At 42.8% G+C, this 14,056-nt stretch overlaps 1 protein-coding gene and 1 long non-coding RNA gene across 4 annotated transcripts in view; one reads left to right on the top strand and one right to left on the bottom strand.

The window, feature by feature from the left end:
• TMEM63A (transmembrane protein 63A) overlaps positions 1–1,360 on the bottom strand; it is a 29,909-nt gene extending 28,549 nt beyond the window's left edge. The window contains exon 1 of one of the 2 annotated variants that reach the window (XM_066993636.1): positions 877–1,360. The gene's annotated coding sequence lies outside the window, so the exon portion shown is untranslated. Of the gene's footprint in view, positions 1–589; positions 734–876 lie in introns of those variants that run through there. The other variant, XM_066993635.1, reaches the window with a different exon arrangement.
• Positions 1,361–3,533: 2,173 nt separating this feature from the next.
• On the top strand, positions 3,534–13,761 carry LOC106031589 (uncharacterized). 2 transcript variants are annotated; one of them, XR_010830108.1, is made up of 3 exons: positions 3,534–4,627; positions 5,766–5,921; positions 13,375–13,761. It is a non-coding gene; the product is annotated as an uncharacterized lncRNA (long non-coding RNA). The 2 variants fall into 2 exon arrangements; XR_007160873.2 differs by lacking the exon at positions 13,375–13,761 and adding an exon at positions 8,495–8,631.
• Positions 13,762–14,056: the final 295 nt, after the last annotated feature.

Genomic DNA, 14,056 nt, shown 5'->3' with positions numbered 1-14,056 from the left:
CTGAAATCTAGCGCTGACAAACGAACAGGTCTTTTTTAACAAACTTCGGAAACTTTTGCCACGCCAGCTACAGAGACTGCGAGTTAAAAAAGTAACAAGCTGCATCTCGTCACAGACGGCTTCCAACTCTGCAGGCTTTTGAAGAAGGCAGTCGCTAGGACGAAGGGCGCAGCAACACCTCCCGCAGGGGGAGCTGCGCAGCGGCGAGCACACCCCGCCACCCTGCCGTCCCCTGACTGCGGCAGGGACCCTGCGCCAGCCTGGCAGCCCCAGCGCCGGTTTCCCCGAGCGCCACACGGGGCAAACCCGTGCTCGTGAGGCTCGCAACTGCCGCGAGGAGCCGGCCCCCGTGCTCCTGGCTCGCCTCCCTCCCTCTGCTTTCGGCCGAAGGGGACCCGCGGGGCCACACGCCTCGCCCCGCGACGCCTCTCCCCACAGGACGGCGGCGCCCCCGGGGCTGCCCGGCCCCCCCCGCCCCAAGCCCGGGGCCCCGCCAGCCCCTGCCGGCAGGCAGTAAAAGCCCCGCAGGCGACAGCCCCTTCCCCAGAAGGGCCGGGCTGAGGGCAGCGGCTCGCCCCCTCCCCTCTACCTGCACCGCACCGCTCCCCGCCGCGCCGCCCCGGCCCCGGCTACGAGCCCCAGCAGCAAGTCCCCGGGGCCGCGCATGCGTGCCTCGGGCAGCGGCGGCAGCGGGCGGGGCCGCGCGGGCAACGGGCGGCGGGCGCGTGGCGGCCGGCGGCGGTTGGTGCCCCGCTGCCTGACAGGACGGGGCGGCCTCGCCGCCTGACGGGGGAGCTGCCGCCGCCCGCCTCTTCCCTGTCATGTTTTCCAGACCCTGAGGCGCTGCCCTCAGAGAAGGGGCGCAGCTGCTCGTACCGTCGCGATTCCTCTTCTTCCGTAGTGCTGCAACGAATGTTACGTGGCAGCTGGGAGACGCAGGCACACAGCTGTAGCCAGCAGGGTTTGGTTGGCCACGGGAGTAGCCCCGAGCTGTGCTATGAGCTGTGTTTACTCCCGGACAGAAGGATCAGAAAAAAACATGGAGAAAAAAAAAAAAAAAACAGGATATGACAGAATTGCCTTTAAAAGATTAGAAGACAACTTTTCTGCTTATCTAACAGTGCTTAAATATCATCTGTTGTGGCTTACAACAGCTATTTTAGGCATTCATGGCGTATCTATGAAAATTTTATACTGGTTCCTAAAGACAAAAATCTCTGCTGAGGCCTAAAACATTTTTTAACTGCTTCACGATATTTAAGTTTTAATGTTAGTGTGAGCTACAGCGCTATGTTTGGGAGGCAACCATTTTGTGCCTCCGTGACAGGGATTTTTGGCCTCTCCAAAAAATGAGATCCCCAAAGAGATTTATTTTTTTTAAATTGCATTCCTTTTAGCAGAAAAGGAGGAAGAGAGGTGGGATTTCAAGAGGGACACTGAATTTCACAAATCCCAGTCAGATACAGGGGGTGAGCACACAGGTGCCAGTGAAGCAGGCTGTATGCCGAGATGGGTAGCTCTGAAATAAATTCAGTAATAGTGGTAATATGAATGTTCTGTGAAATATTCAAAGCCTCTTGTCTCAATGCGTCTATAAACACAGAAATAGTGTTTAAATGTTGTACATTGGACAGGAAAAAAAAAGGAAGAAAGAACAAACAAACGAAAGAACGAACAAAAGAAAAGGAAGGAAAAGGAAAAGGAAAAGGGAAAAGGAAAAGGAAAGGGAAAAGGAAAAGGAAAAGGAAAAGGAAAAGGAAAAGGAAAAGGAAAAGGAAAAGGAAGGAAAGAAAGAAGAGGAGGAGAGGGGAGAGGAGAGGGGAGAGGAGAGGAAAGAAGAGAAGAGAAAAAGAAAAGAAAAGAAAAGAAAAGAAAAGAAAAGAAAAGAAAAGAAAAGAAAAAAGAAAAGAAAAGAAAAGAAAAGAAAAGAAAAGAAAAAAGAAAAGAAAAGAAAAGAAAAGAAAAGAAAAGAAAAGAAAAGAAAAGAAAAGAAAAGAAAAGAAAAGAAAAGAAAAGAAAAGAAAAGAAAAGAAAAGAAAAGAAAAGAAAAGAAAAGAAAAGAAAAGAAAAGAAAGAAAAAAGAGAAAAAAAAGCGAGCACCAGACCTAGGGTGTTTAAGTTACTGTGTCTATGATAGGGCTGGGCTGAGAATGATTCCCAGCCACCTACAAGGTCACCCTCTACTTTACGGAATTGAATTGCTTCCAGCCAACAGGCTAGAAATGCAGTGCAGGAAGGCCCCACTGTCCGCTGCTTCTCTACCCTTTATTTTAGTGTTCCCTCAACAGTCATTTGATGCAGCTAAATCATCAAGGCGCTGGAAGATTCAATCTCATGTTACACTAGTCAAAATCTCAGGCCAGTACTCCGTCATCTTTCAACTTTTATGTTTAAAAGAAATTAGCATCTGAGCTGCCTAAAAGCCAGCATCTCCTCTAGTTGGCAATCCCATTATTGCCTCTCCATCTTCAACTCTGTGTGTATTCAAACTCTGTGTTTTTAGGTCCCTGCATGCAATGCCCACTGTCCTGCTCCCTGCCATTTTATTACTCTGTATGGGAAGAATTGCTTCTCGGTCAAATCCCTGTCTCATTTTTCAGGAATGCCTGTGCAGTTCACAGCAGATGTATATGCGCTGTGTGCCTTCCGCCACTCCGTCCTGCAAAAAGGGAAAAAGTCCCAGTTATATGCAATAACTAAGAGAAATTTTAGGGTAGAATAATTGTAGATAAATGCAGATAATCTGGGATTTTAAATTGGCCATGAACATTTATGTTAGTTAGAAAATGGCACAGAAGTCCTCAACTTAAAGCAGAGTGGCTCGGATTCATGCTGGAATAAAGACGTACATTATTGTTGAATGGTGTTAATGGTTTCTGCTTAAAAACTCATTGTCTTCTACTTAGGGCTAAATTGGTGGGAAAGCTGTTTGGTGTGAGTATATTAGAATAATTATTCTATCCTGGATTTTCTGGAATAACTTTTCATGTAATAATTCAATAATTCTTCAATCAGGAATTAAAAGTGGAATACTTACAACTTTTTTTTTCTTTTTGAAATTAAATCTAACTGACATGGCTATAGCAGACTAGAACTACCATGTAGGTGAAGCCCTAGTGCATGCTTCCAGGCAGCTCTTATACTTTTAGGATGAAAATCCATTTGGTTGATTTTCTCACTGGTTTTCTAAGCTGTTTGTACTTTTTATTCTTGTCTTATTTTCCAGAATTACAGAGGCCTTGCTATGGCTAGACTGTCTTATTCTATGGTGTAAATTAGATGATGTTCAGTGGTCTTGACATCACTGGCTTGACATTCTTGGTTCTGAAGATTTTCGCCCAGCTGCAAAATCATTTTCCCCTCTCTTTCTCACAAGAATAAATCAAGTTTTTGTCTTTTTTTTTTTTCCTCCTCTGTCTAGACAGGCTCTTTAGCTAGGAGGTGTGATTTTGTTTACCTCTAATTTCAGCAGCAGTCACATCTCCCTTCTCTCTACCTCTTGTAAATAGGGGTTTGTTTACCACTGTCTGTTCTTTTGGTGACAAAAGCCACATACTGTCATTAGTTAGCAAACTTTTAATTACGTTGCTAGAGCAGATGGAATCCAGCCTCAGAGAAGGTCAACAGAATTTAAAGTTCTTCCATCTTTATTGTACTTTGCGTGCTCCATATCCATCTCAACTGCTCTTTAGCACTAAGTTGAACAAGCGTGCGAAGTATTTACACTTATGTGTGGGACTGTTCCCTTACTTGAGTTGTACCCTCAGGCAAAGGTACTTTATTAAATGACCTTATGGCTGAAGAACTGGCCTGTCACTTTAGGTTTGATTTATCACAGCAGGACTTCCCTAAATGGGTGAACTTCCAACAAAACATCAATAGTCTCTGGACTGAGTATGAGGTGGCCTGGTGCTTCACCATGTGTGGCAGCTCTTGAAGTGGTTACTTTTGCTGCTCTCTGAAGAAAACCTTCAGCTCAGCTTGCTGTTCCTTACTTATTTGCTTATTCAAATCTATCTTAATGGATTTAATTCAGGTTTCTAGCCTGGCAGCTTATTGTTACCTTTTAATCTTTGCTTTCATCTAGCAATCTGTTTGTAAATCTCGATATACCAAAGGACTTAGTGTGGGCATTTCTTTTTGAAAGATGTGAGCATTTAAATGTGCGCAATAAAAACAAATAGAAAAATCTAGACAGATAGACAGATTTACATGAACTCTAATCATAATACAAATAAGCAAGCAGCAAGTGCAGATTTAAATTTGTTAATTACACTTGATTTCTCTCTGTCCTTTTTAATTCTTAGTGTTGCTTCTCATTCATAGATAATATTGATTTTCAATGTAAAACTAGCCTTGCATTAAGGATTGAATGCATTTTTATTAATCAAGAGAACTCATTATTATACAAACCATTTAACCAAATATATCTAGCAACATGTAATAGAAATTTGCCTTATTTTTCTTTTACATTATTTACAGATAGGACATGGTACATGAAGCCTTGGTGTTGGTGGTTGAGCACGATATATTTTTCTCATGATCTTTCTCAAGTTATATTTGGATGAAAGCTGGAATTGTACTGAAATGTACAAATGACTTGAATCTAAAACAGCAATTCTGAAAAGTAAGTGCGAAATGTATGGGGTGGGGACTAAGCTTATAACAATGTTTTCTGCATTTAAATGTGATTTATTAAACAGTGAGGTATTGTTCCTACTTTGTGCTTTGAGATCATTGTTTTTATCGTCCTTGTTATGTATGAACAGGAGTCCCTGGGTGTGTTCCTTGTCTTCTGTACTGATACCTCAGCTGTGAACACTGTCAAACCTTGCTGTAGTCGTACCTGGGCCAAGACAGGCCCATGCCTTGCCACGGGGCAATGCATGGAATTCCTCGTCACTCACCGGTGTGAGATTTCAGTGTGAGATTTCAAACCTTTGTTTTGTGGGTAGATGCAGCTGTGGAGGATCTATTGTTGATATATAGAATTTTTAGGTTTATTATTAGGATGTTGAAATGAGACCATTGCTGAAGTGACATATTTTGGTATAAAACTAGGGCAAGGAGACCTGAAACATGGATGACTTCATTGTTTTCTAACTTTACATATTATGTTAATATCTATCCATGCATTAACCTTGTGTATATAGAGTCTGAAAGGAGTTAATGCATAGGTAGTGTAGCACCAACTATAATTAAGGCAGCTCCCTGGGAGAGAGAGGGAGGCAGAGAAACCATCTGTCACATCCTGGTCTCTTCCACTGAAGAGGACAGCACCTGGCCACGTGTTTGGTTTAGGTGAACCAGGAGGCAGGTGTATTTATCACCAGCCTGATAATATCATCGGTGATGATATCACCAACCACTTACAGCGTGTAATGTTTTGCTGTCCCTGGGTGCAATACATGTTAGCTTTAGCAAAGCAGTCTAGTGTCCTTGTTTCTATGCTCCACAGCTGTCCTGATCATACAAAACAACTCTTGTTGCAACAGCGCTGGGGTAAGACCTGGATAGACGTTAGCATATTTTCCCTTGAGCAGAAAGCTGGGCAATTGCTTACACAGGAGCCACAAAATGCTCCAGGAGATCTTGCAGTCTAAACTATTGGAGGGCCAAGACAGGAGGATGTGCTGGAACCTGTATCCCCAAGATGGATTGAAAGTAATTTGTTGTCGATTAACCTCTCAAATCCTGTTTTTAATCAAAATAGATCAGAAGAAGAAAACTAGTTTTCCCATTTTTTTTTTCCAAATACTAATCAGTTTGACAACTTGGAGCAAGAATGAACTGGGTGGACTGCTTCATCCACAGTACATCCGCAGAGTCCATGGAGATCCTCAGCTTTCATCCTTCTGAACTGGACTCCAAGGCTGACATCATGGCCCTGTCTAGTTCACTGGCTTGGCTTGCCTTAAAAGGTCAGTATCAAGCACACTGCTTGAACATTTATAAATGTAATTTACAACATTTTTAAATGTCAAAAGCTTAAGCCTTAATGTAGATGGTTATAATTTAAATAATGACATTTTAAAAATAGGAATATATTTAAATAGAAACCTGGATTAAGTATTTTTGAAAGAACATTTAAAATGAGTGGTCTTTATTTTCCTTGGGTGCAAACTCCCCCTTCCAACTCCTGGATTTAAAGATGGGAAAAAAAAAAAAAAAAAAGAAAAAAAAAAAGTCTGAGTGCAGCCTGTGAGGATTTCAAAGAGCTTTGACTTTATTTTCATCTCAGGCTAACTCAAAGCAGATTAGAAGCAGCCAAACTAAGAGTTACGCTTTATAGCATAGTGTAACACCTGGGAGTTTGCACCAATAATTATCTCTGTGGATTTGTGTGACTCAGCCATTAGGCCCGATTTGTTAATTTCAGAGTTTTGTTTTGCGAAGAGCACAGAAAGTCCCTGTTGCACTTTGCACTGTAGCGGTGGCTTGGCTCCTTTGCACATTGACGCTGCAGCAGGTGAGCACGGGGGGCAATAATGGCAGCTGGATGATCCTGGTGAGCCCAAGCAGGGGGTCAGGTGCAAGTGTCTGGTGCAAGTTGGTGACAGAATGCCAAGTACCTTAAGCGGGAAGCTGCGAACAGCTGTCACGGTGGCAAACAGCCACGACCGATGGCACTGTGGCTGTTTCCATGCAGAAAGATCCCGCATCCAGGGCCTGGCTTGGGTAGAGTTTGTGTGGTGTGCAGCGGCATCTAACCAGTTCAGGTGCATGACTGCCACTCAAGGCACACTGCGGGTGCGTTGTGGGTTCTTTGGGGTACCTTATGGCCCCTCCAGTTCTAGGGAGACAGAGGAGTTGCCTAAATACAGGACAGTCCTTAGCGTGTCATCACCTCTTGGACGTACGATCACCATACCCTCTGGCTTTCCCACTCTCATCCCTCCCTATCCATTCTTTCCTTCCTCTTTCTGTAGTGGTTTATTTCATCTTCCCATTCATTCTTTCTCACATCTCCTTTTTTGTGATGATTTTATTTCTCCTAATCAATTTATTGTTTTTCCATCTTTCTCCTTTCAAATGTATGCAAAGAATATAAAGGTATTCTCTTGCAACCCTTCCAGCTGTACACGGCACATTTAACATTTTCTTGCGAGTAAGAGTGCTCCTGATCTTGTAAAAATGGAAAGTCATCTTGTCACTGCCTACCGGGCTTAAACACACAGGTAATCTACGGATCAATGGAGAATTTTCCTCACTGTAAAGACACAGTAACAGCTGACAAGAATTGTATCACTTGTTTTACTAGTGTATGTACTGTAATTGTTTTAGTCTATTGGTGATTAGAATTTTGTTGATAGAAGCTGTGGTTGGCTGGTACCTTTGAAAATCATGTTATTTATCTTAGGGACTAAATAGGGACTTGAAAATATTGGCCAAAGCAATTTGTTCAAGGTCATTATACTGACTCAGGGACAGAACTGGGAGGAGAGCCCAAATCTCTCCAACTCTCCCTTCCTGTTGACATTCTGCACAGTCCCAGTAAAGCAGATGCTTATATGTGCAGATTATATACCAGATTATAATGAGGTGAGTGATCAGAATTAATTTGGGAGGAGTTAAAAGCAGGTCCTAGTGCAAGACAGGATCCGGGGCAGGAGGAATGCCTGTGCCTTGTGGCAGCAGGGGAGCAGGCTATTCCTGCTTTCACAGCACCTTTGATTTTACACTTTCTGTATTAGTTCCTGGCGCTGCCCCACATGCAGTTGTATGGACACAGCTGAGAGGGTAGGTGCAAGCTGGCACTGCGGCACACAGAGCCCCGAGAGGAGCAAACCTGAGGTTTAAGGCCCAAAATGACCAACTGCCCTGAGGAAGGGCAGGCCAGGTTGATCGTAGTTCCTTTGTGCCGTAGTTCGTTTTCGCCATAGTTCCTGTAATGATTAGAAGGATTTTGTATGTCAGTATAAGACCTTGAACTTATTATTCAAATTATCATAGTGAGAATATTTCTCTGAGGACATGAAATATTGTTAAGAAATCAGTTCTCATCCACTTTTCTTAGGAAACAAGACAACTGTGTTCTGTAACTGCTGTGGTTTCTGGACCAGTTGCAAAGGCAAGCCAAGGCAATAACATATTTTCATGTTCCATTATGCATCTGAGCCTTTGCTTATTAAGGACAGCATACATTTAAGAGTTGTCCAGCCTGGGAACACAGTGAAGTCCAGAGGTAAGCTTTCATATCACAAGAGACTGAGAACAAACCAAGCAATGCAATCTCCAAGGTGTCTGGGGAGCCAGTCTTCCAAATCTGCTGCACAGCATGATTTTCAAATTCCCTGCGCTGGACTTGCAGAACCTGAACTTTATTGAAAACACCATTTTCTTCTAGTCTGTTGTTGAGGTGTTCTAACTGATCTGGTCAAACTGAGTAAGTACTTCCAATGAATTCCAGGTTACCTATGTCTCTGCTCTGCTTGTAGTACTTTATTTCTAGTTTTGCTGTCACAGAGGTAAAATATCCTTTTCTCTCTTCTAGAATCAAAGCAGAGAAGAGGGACAATCACCCCAGTTTTGCACAAATCAATGAAAGATGGGCTTTGAGTTCCTTTTTATGCCTTTGAAAATCTTTTCCGCACACGTGATTTGCTGGAAGACTCTGGGTTCTATGCTGGTGACTGCTGAAACTAACAGCCATGCTGCATAAATAGCGCAAATTTTAGTCACCATGTCTTTACTATGTTATTCAGCCTGGAAAGCTTACAGATATGAGGTTTGAGTGTGTGGCATTTCCTGCAAAATCTTGTGTTGAATCTAAAATTAAGGTTCAGAAATGCATTTGATTGCTATGTGTAAATGTTGGCCATACCTGGATTAATGCATTTAAGAAAGCAAATGGCTAGGTAAGAAAAAAACAAAAACCTGAAGTTTGTGTTTCACGCTTCAAGTGATCTGGCCAAGTGTGGCTAGATTCCCTTTTAAAATCAAATGAACACAATGCATCTCCCAGGGTCCTGTAGTATAAATGCTAAAAGGATTAAAACTAGTCAGGTCACACAACTTTATTTTACTCTTCACAAGGGCCATGTTAAATCCAAGACTTTATACCCTTTGTTTACATAGATATGGGTACATGGCAGGAAATTACATAATTTAACCTCTGACATGAAGTAAAATACCCCTTTGTGTTCTGTTTTGGAATCAAATACACAAAGAACTGTGTTTTCTCCAGTTCTTTCATACTGAAGTCTTTTTTATTAAAAAGTAATAACATACAGAAAATAGTTTAAAAAAACACTATAACAATAATAAGTACTTAAGTGAAAACAGCTTTATAGTAACTGCTTGAGTAGAGGCATTTGACCTGCACGCCCTCCTTTCAGAACATTGCAGCACTGTTTGAAGGCAAAAGAAAATTAGGGGGCTATTTTAATATTAGTTATTATGTGATTCTCAAAGATGTACCGAGGTACACAGTCTAGACAGAAGGGTAAAATGAGTTAACGTTAACCACTTGAAATTTTTTAACAGATATAAAATCTTTTAAAATACATTTAGAATAAATACTATATAGTCCTTTGAGGCCATTCTCAGAAGAGATGGCAGAACACTGAAGAGAAAGAAACAGTGCTGTATGATGCAAAGTTTGCAGCAAATAAAGTCCGTCTCTTTCTGTTTTAAAGGAATTAATGTTAAGGATCAAGATGAGGGATTACAGTCTGATCCCTATCATCATTTTTAGATTGTTTTGTCCTTCTTGAATCTCCTGACTCTACCAAAAATCTCTCATACTTCCCACCAGCTCACCCAGGTCTGGTGGTGCTGCTGGACCCATTCTGAATTCCACTTTATCGTCCTTTTGATCACAGAGCTAATGCGCTGTAAACATCAAGGAAAAAAGCCATCTGCAAGTGATTATTTTGAAACTGAATCCATCTAGGTTCCACAGTGTAAAACCTGCTGAGTGCAATAGCCCCAGCATTGCTTCGGCAGCAGATGTTAGAGACAGAAAACAAATCTACAAGTAGTTTAGCTCAGTTTCTTGCTGTTGCAGATATCTTTTTTTTTCTTTTTTTTGGCAATATACTTGCTAAGGCACTGTCCAAGTTAATGTTAATTTAAGTCATTAACAAGTTAATGTTAATTTAACATTAAATTGGACAGTGCCTTAGCAAATATGTATTTCACTGAGCAAGTATGTATTTTACTGAGGACTAACGGAAGGAAGCCTTTGAGCAGTTACTCCACAATTTATCGGATGTACCAAATGAGTGAAGTCTAAAGTATTTACCAGTTCAATTTGTCTTCTCTGTGAGTACTGTGGTCTAATTGTGTCTTCTACAGTCTTGTACTGGTTTTTATGGTTTTCCATGCAGGGAATAGCCTTTTTCTTTTTTGCACTAAACTAACAAATGACTATTTTGCACGACCGCTCACAGTACATAGTGGAAGAGGTTCATTTTAGATCTCACTCCTCTTGGCCTTTCATGTTAATTTTTGGCCTACAGAGAAAAAAAACATCCTCCAGCAAAGTTAGTAACGCAAATTATTCAATTTTCATTAACATGTAGTTCATAATATTTCTGCTTTTACAGCTTCTCCTGGTAATAAAGTATGGCTCCTGGAACACAGCGTTACTCTTTCTCTGAGTGGGGAAAAAGTTATTAGTTTTCTCTTCACAGCACAAGAGGGAAAAGCATTTAGTGAAGCGAAAGTTATAAGAGTAAAAATTAACTAAAGGAAATACAATCCATAATGAAGCCAGGCTACTCACTGCCACAGATGCAACATGAATAGTATTCCAAGTCTGTGAGTGTGACAGGAAAACACGTGTGTTTCTAACGAACTGGAAGGCCACTTGCTACAAGACTTGGCACAGGACTACAAGGGATGCAGAACATGCATCAGGACGTGAATGCTCCCTGTGCTGGGTCTCACCAGGAGCACTTGGCTGTATGGGAGTGAAGCGGGTTGTACAGGCGAGGGTGTTCTCAAGGCAGCCGTATGAGCAGCAGGCTAGCACAGCTCTCCTCCCTCTCAGAGCTTCTCCATCACTACCTAGCCCAGAGGTGGATTCTCACTTGCATCACCAAGTCAGCAAAAACATACTCTTAAAAACAGGTGACCAGCTTTGACAGTGTAAACACACAACTCTAAGGAGGAAAACAAACAAACAAACAAAAAAACAGCATTTTAACTCAGCAAACAAATGTTTTTTATTAGAAAATTAAGTGGTGCTCCTACAAAATACAGCTATTTCTCAGCTTTTGGGACATTCCTCAATAATATATATGGTGGTGTAAAGCAAACAAATTATGGACATATGCTTATTTATCTAATTCAACAGTATTTGCTAAATGCCAGTGTTTTTCCCAGTAGCTTTTTTTTGTAGCTGTCATAGAGTGGTCACAAATCCTGCTGCCCCAGCTACAAACAAAGCATAGATGAGGGCAGCGGGGAGGAGACTGCTGAAGGGACAGAAAAAGCTGTATTTAAACAGTTGTGTTGGCTTTTCTGTAGGGAAAAAAAAAAAAAAAAAGATAATTCTCAGAGAGCTCTTTTCTGCCAGAACACTGGCACTTTGCAAACGCTGCCAACACAAACCCTGAGAGCAAGCCAGCTGATACCAGCTGAGCAAGGGCATGGTGGGACTTCTTTGGGCATTTTATCCATTCCTCTTCTAACAGATGTCCTTTTGTCTGGGCCATTTGAGCAGATCAAGCCTGTAAGTAAAAGCAGAAGGCTGCTTAAGGAAGGTGTGTTGCGAGTCAGTGCAATCGAAGTCATATATCACCGAAGTTACAGGAATTTATAACTGAACTCAAGATAAGAACCAGGTTTGCAACCTGTCTCAAATGAAATGGGGCGTTTACTATATTGGATACGTTGTGAGATAACTGCACTCCCGGCATAAGGGAACATCATACCCGTTATTGTCTGGGGCTTCACCACCATCACTTGTGAGAGGGAACCCAACGGAGCATTGCAAGGCACTTTGATTGGAAATAGCCAATGCACCCTGGCCTAGGCTGGTGATAAGGAAAAGCTTTTTTTCCCCATGAGCAGACTCACATCCTCACCTAGATTCAATGAACTGGATGATTTCTGTATAGCTCAAGCAAATGATGCACCGCAAAACTCACCGTGGAAACTGGCAGAGCAAATGCTGGGCACCGAGGCTGTGGTTGCTGTGTCTTTGCTGTGAGATCTGGGTGCCGTCAGGTCAGAGTAACCATGGCTCAGGTCAGCTGTCGGACTCTACGTTGTGTTTCCCAGAGTTGTGTTAGAGCTTGCAATGCTGCCATAACTGCCTATTTTATGATTTTATGCTCACTAGGGGCAGGGTGGCTGGGGACACATGGAATTGCAGGGTAAGTCAAAACGACACCTGATCTAGCACAAAGCCTTTTGGCACAAAAATTAACATGGATGAATTTTTAGAAGAAATCAGAATCTGAAAAGTGAGTTCAGTGCAGATCAACCCTCTGCTCTGAGCAGCTATGCAGTTTTCAGTCTGGCACTGGAAGCCAGATAAAAGCTGTATATCTGGTGCTATCAGGCCATATCACAGAATAACAGAATGGCTGACGTTGGGAAGGGAACCTCTAAAGGTCATCGGGTCCACCACCACCACCACTCCCCAAGCAAGGACACCTAGAGCAGGTTGCCCAGGACCACGTCCAGAGACTCCACAAACTCTCTGGCGCTGTAAGGTCTCCCCAGAGCCTTCTCTTCTCCAGGCTGAACAACCCCAGCCCCCTCAGCCTGTTTGTGTAGGAGAGGTGCTCCAGCTCCTTGATCATCTTGGTGGCCCTCCTCTGGACTCCTTCTAATACTTCCACGTCCTTCTTGAGCTGAGGGCCCCGTGCCTGGTGTCAGGACCAGCATGTCCTGGTGCCTCGGGTTGTTCCTCCCCAGGTGCAGGACTCTGCAGTTCTCCTTGTTAAACAATCTTAGGAAATTTTTCTGTGCCAGATTTTGCACAGCAGGATGATGCTGTGGGGAGCGCTCATGCAGACTCCAGTGAGCCGTACTGGCCCTGGGTGCTGTTCCCCTAGCTCTTTGCACTGTGCAAGCTATCCCTGCCCTAATGAAAGAGCAGCTATCCCTAGAAGCAGTAGAAGGAAAGCCACTACTCTGGGAAGACAGTTCACCAGTATCTTTCAGCAGATATATGCCATTTTCAAGAAACAAGTATTACACAGGTCAGAGAATTTCTAGACCAGGCCGGTGGTTGGTGGTGTTTGGATTTAAAGTGGCAGACAAATATGATAATGACCCTCTGGCCTGCTCACTCCCTTTTTGCAATAGAGGAATTTCTCAAATTTCTCAGAGGTCTTGCTTCTGAGGAAGAAAAGAAATGGATTTAGGGCTTACCACTTTCTTTTTTTTTTTTTCTTTTTCCATTTTTGAGAACAGGAACCAGTATTTGCCAATCTAAGGAATAGCTGGCTCGTGACCCACAGCAACTTGCTGACCCAGCTGAAAGCAAATCCTCCAAACAAGAAGCTGCAGTTCCCATCTGGGTTGTTGAGCAGATCTTGTGCAGAAGGGCTGCAACTGTCCTACGATGACCAAACTGTCCGCAACCTGTGCTGTCCTGAAGCCACGCAGATGGGAACAAGGCATCCACTGCCCTTCTCTCCTTGCATAAAGGCAACATCAAAACGCAGGGCTGCCTCCCTGGCGGGGGATGCATTGCCATCCCACAGCTGTGCTTGCACCGAGAGGGACTTCTGAATAAGAGTCAGAAACAGAACCTCTACTTGAATTCTTCTTTAATTTGGCAAGTTCACACCTGCATCTTAACACTTTTTATTTCTGTACTTCTAGACTCAAAAGACACAGACTTTGTGCAGAAAAAAAAAATCAAAACAAACAAACAAACGAAAAAGACCAAAATCAGTAAATCAGTGTAGAGATGTATTCACATCTCTATATAAAAAGCCTGTTGAACTAATCAGGGCATTTCTTGGAGCACAAAAAAACTGTGGCCTTTCACATCACCCAAGCAAAGGCCATTCTAATATGGGCCCAGCTGTAATACAAAATAATTACGCCCATGCAAATTCAAATCTTGAAAAATTAAGTATTCAGATCC

Source organism: Anser cygnoides, chromosome 3 (assembly GCF_040182565.1).
Source record: "Anser cygnoides isolate HZ-2024a breed goose chromosome 3, Taihu_goose_T2T_genome, whole genome shotgun sequence".
In the NCBI taxonomy this organism is placed as follows: domain Eukaryota; kingdom Metazoa; phylum Chordata; class Aves; order Anseriformes; family Anatidae; genus Anser; species Anser cygnoides.
This window is presented reverse-complemented; position numbering and strand designations above follow the sequence as displayed.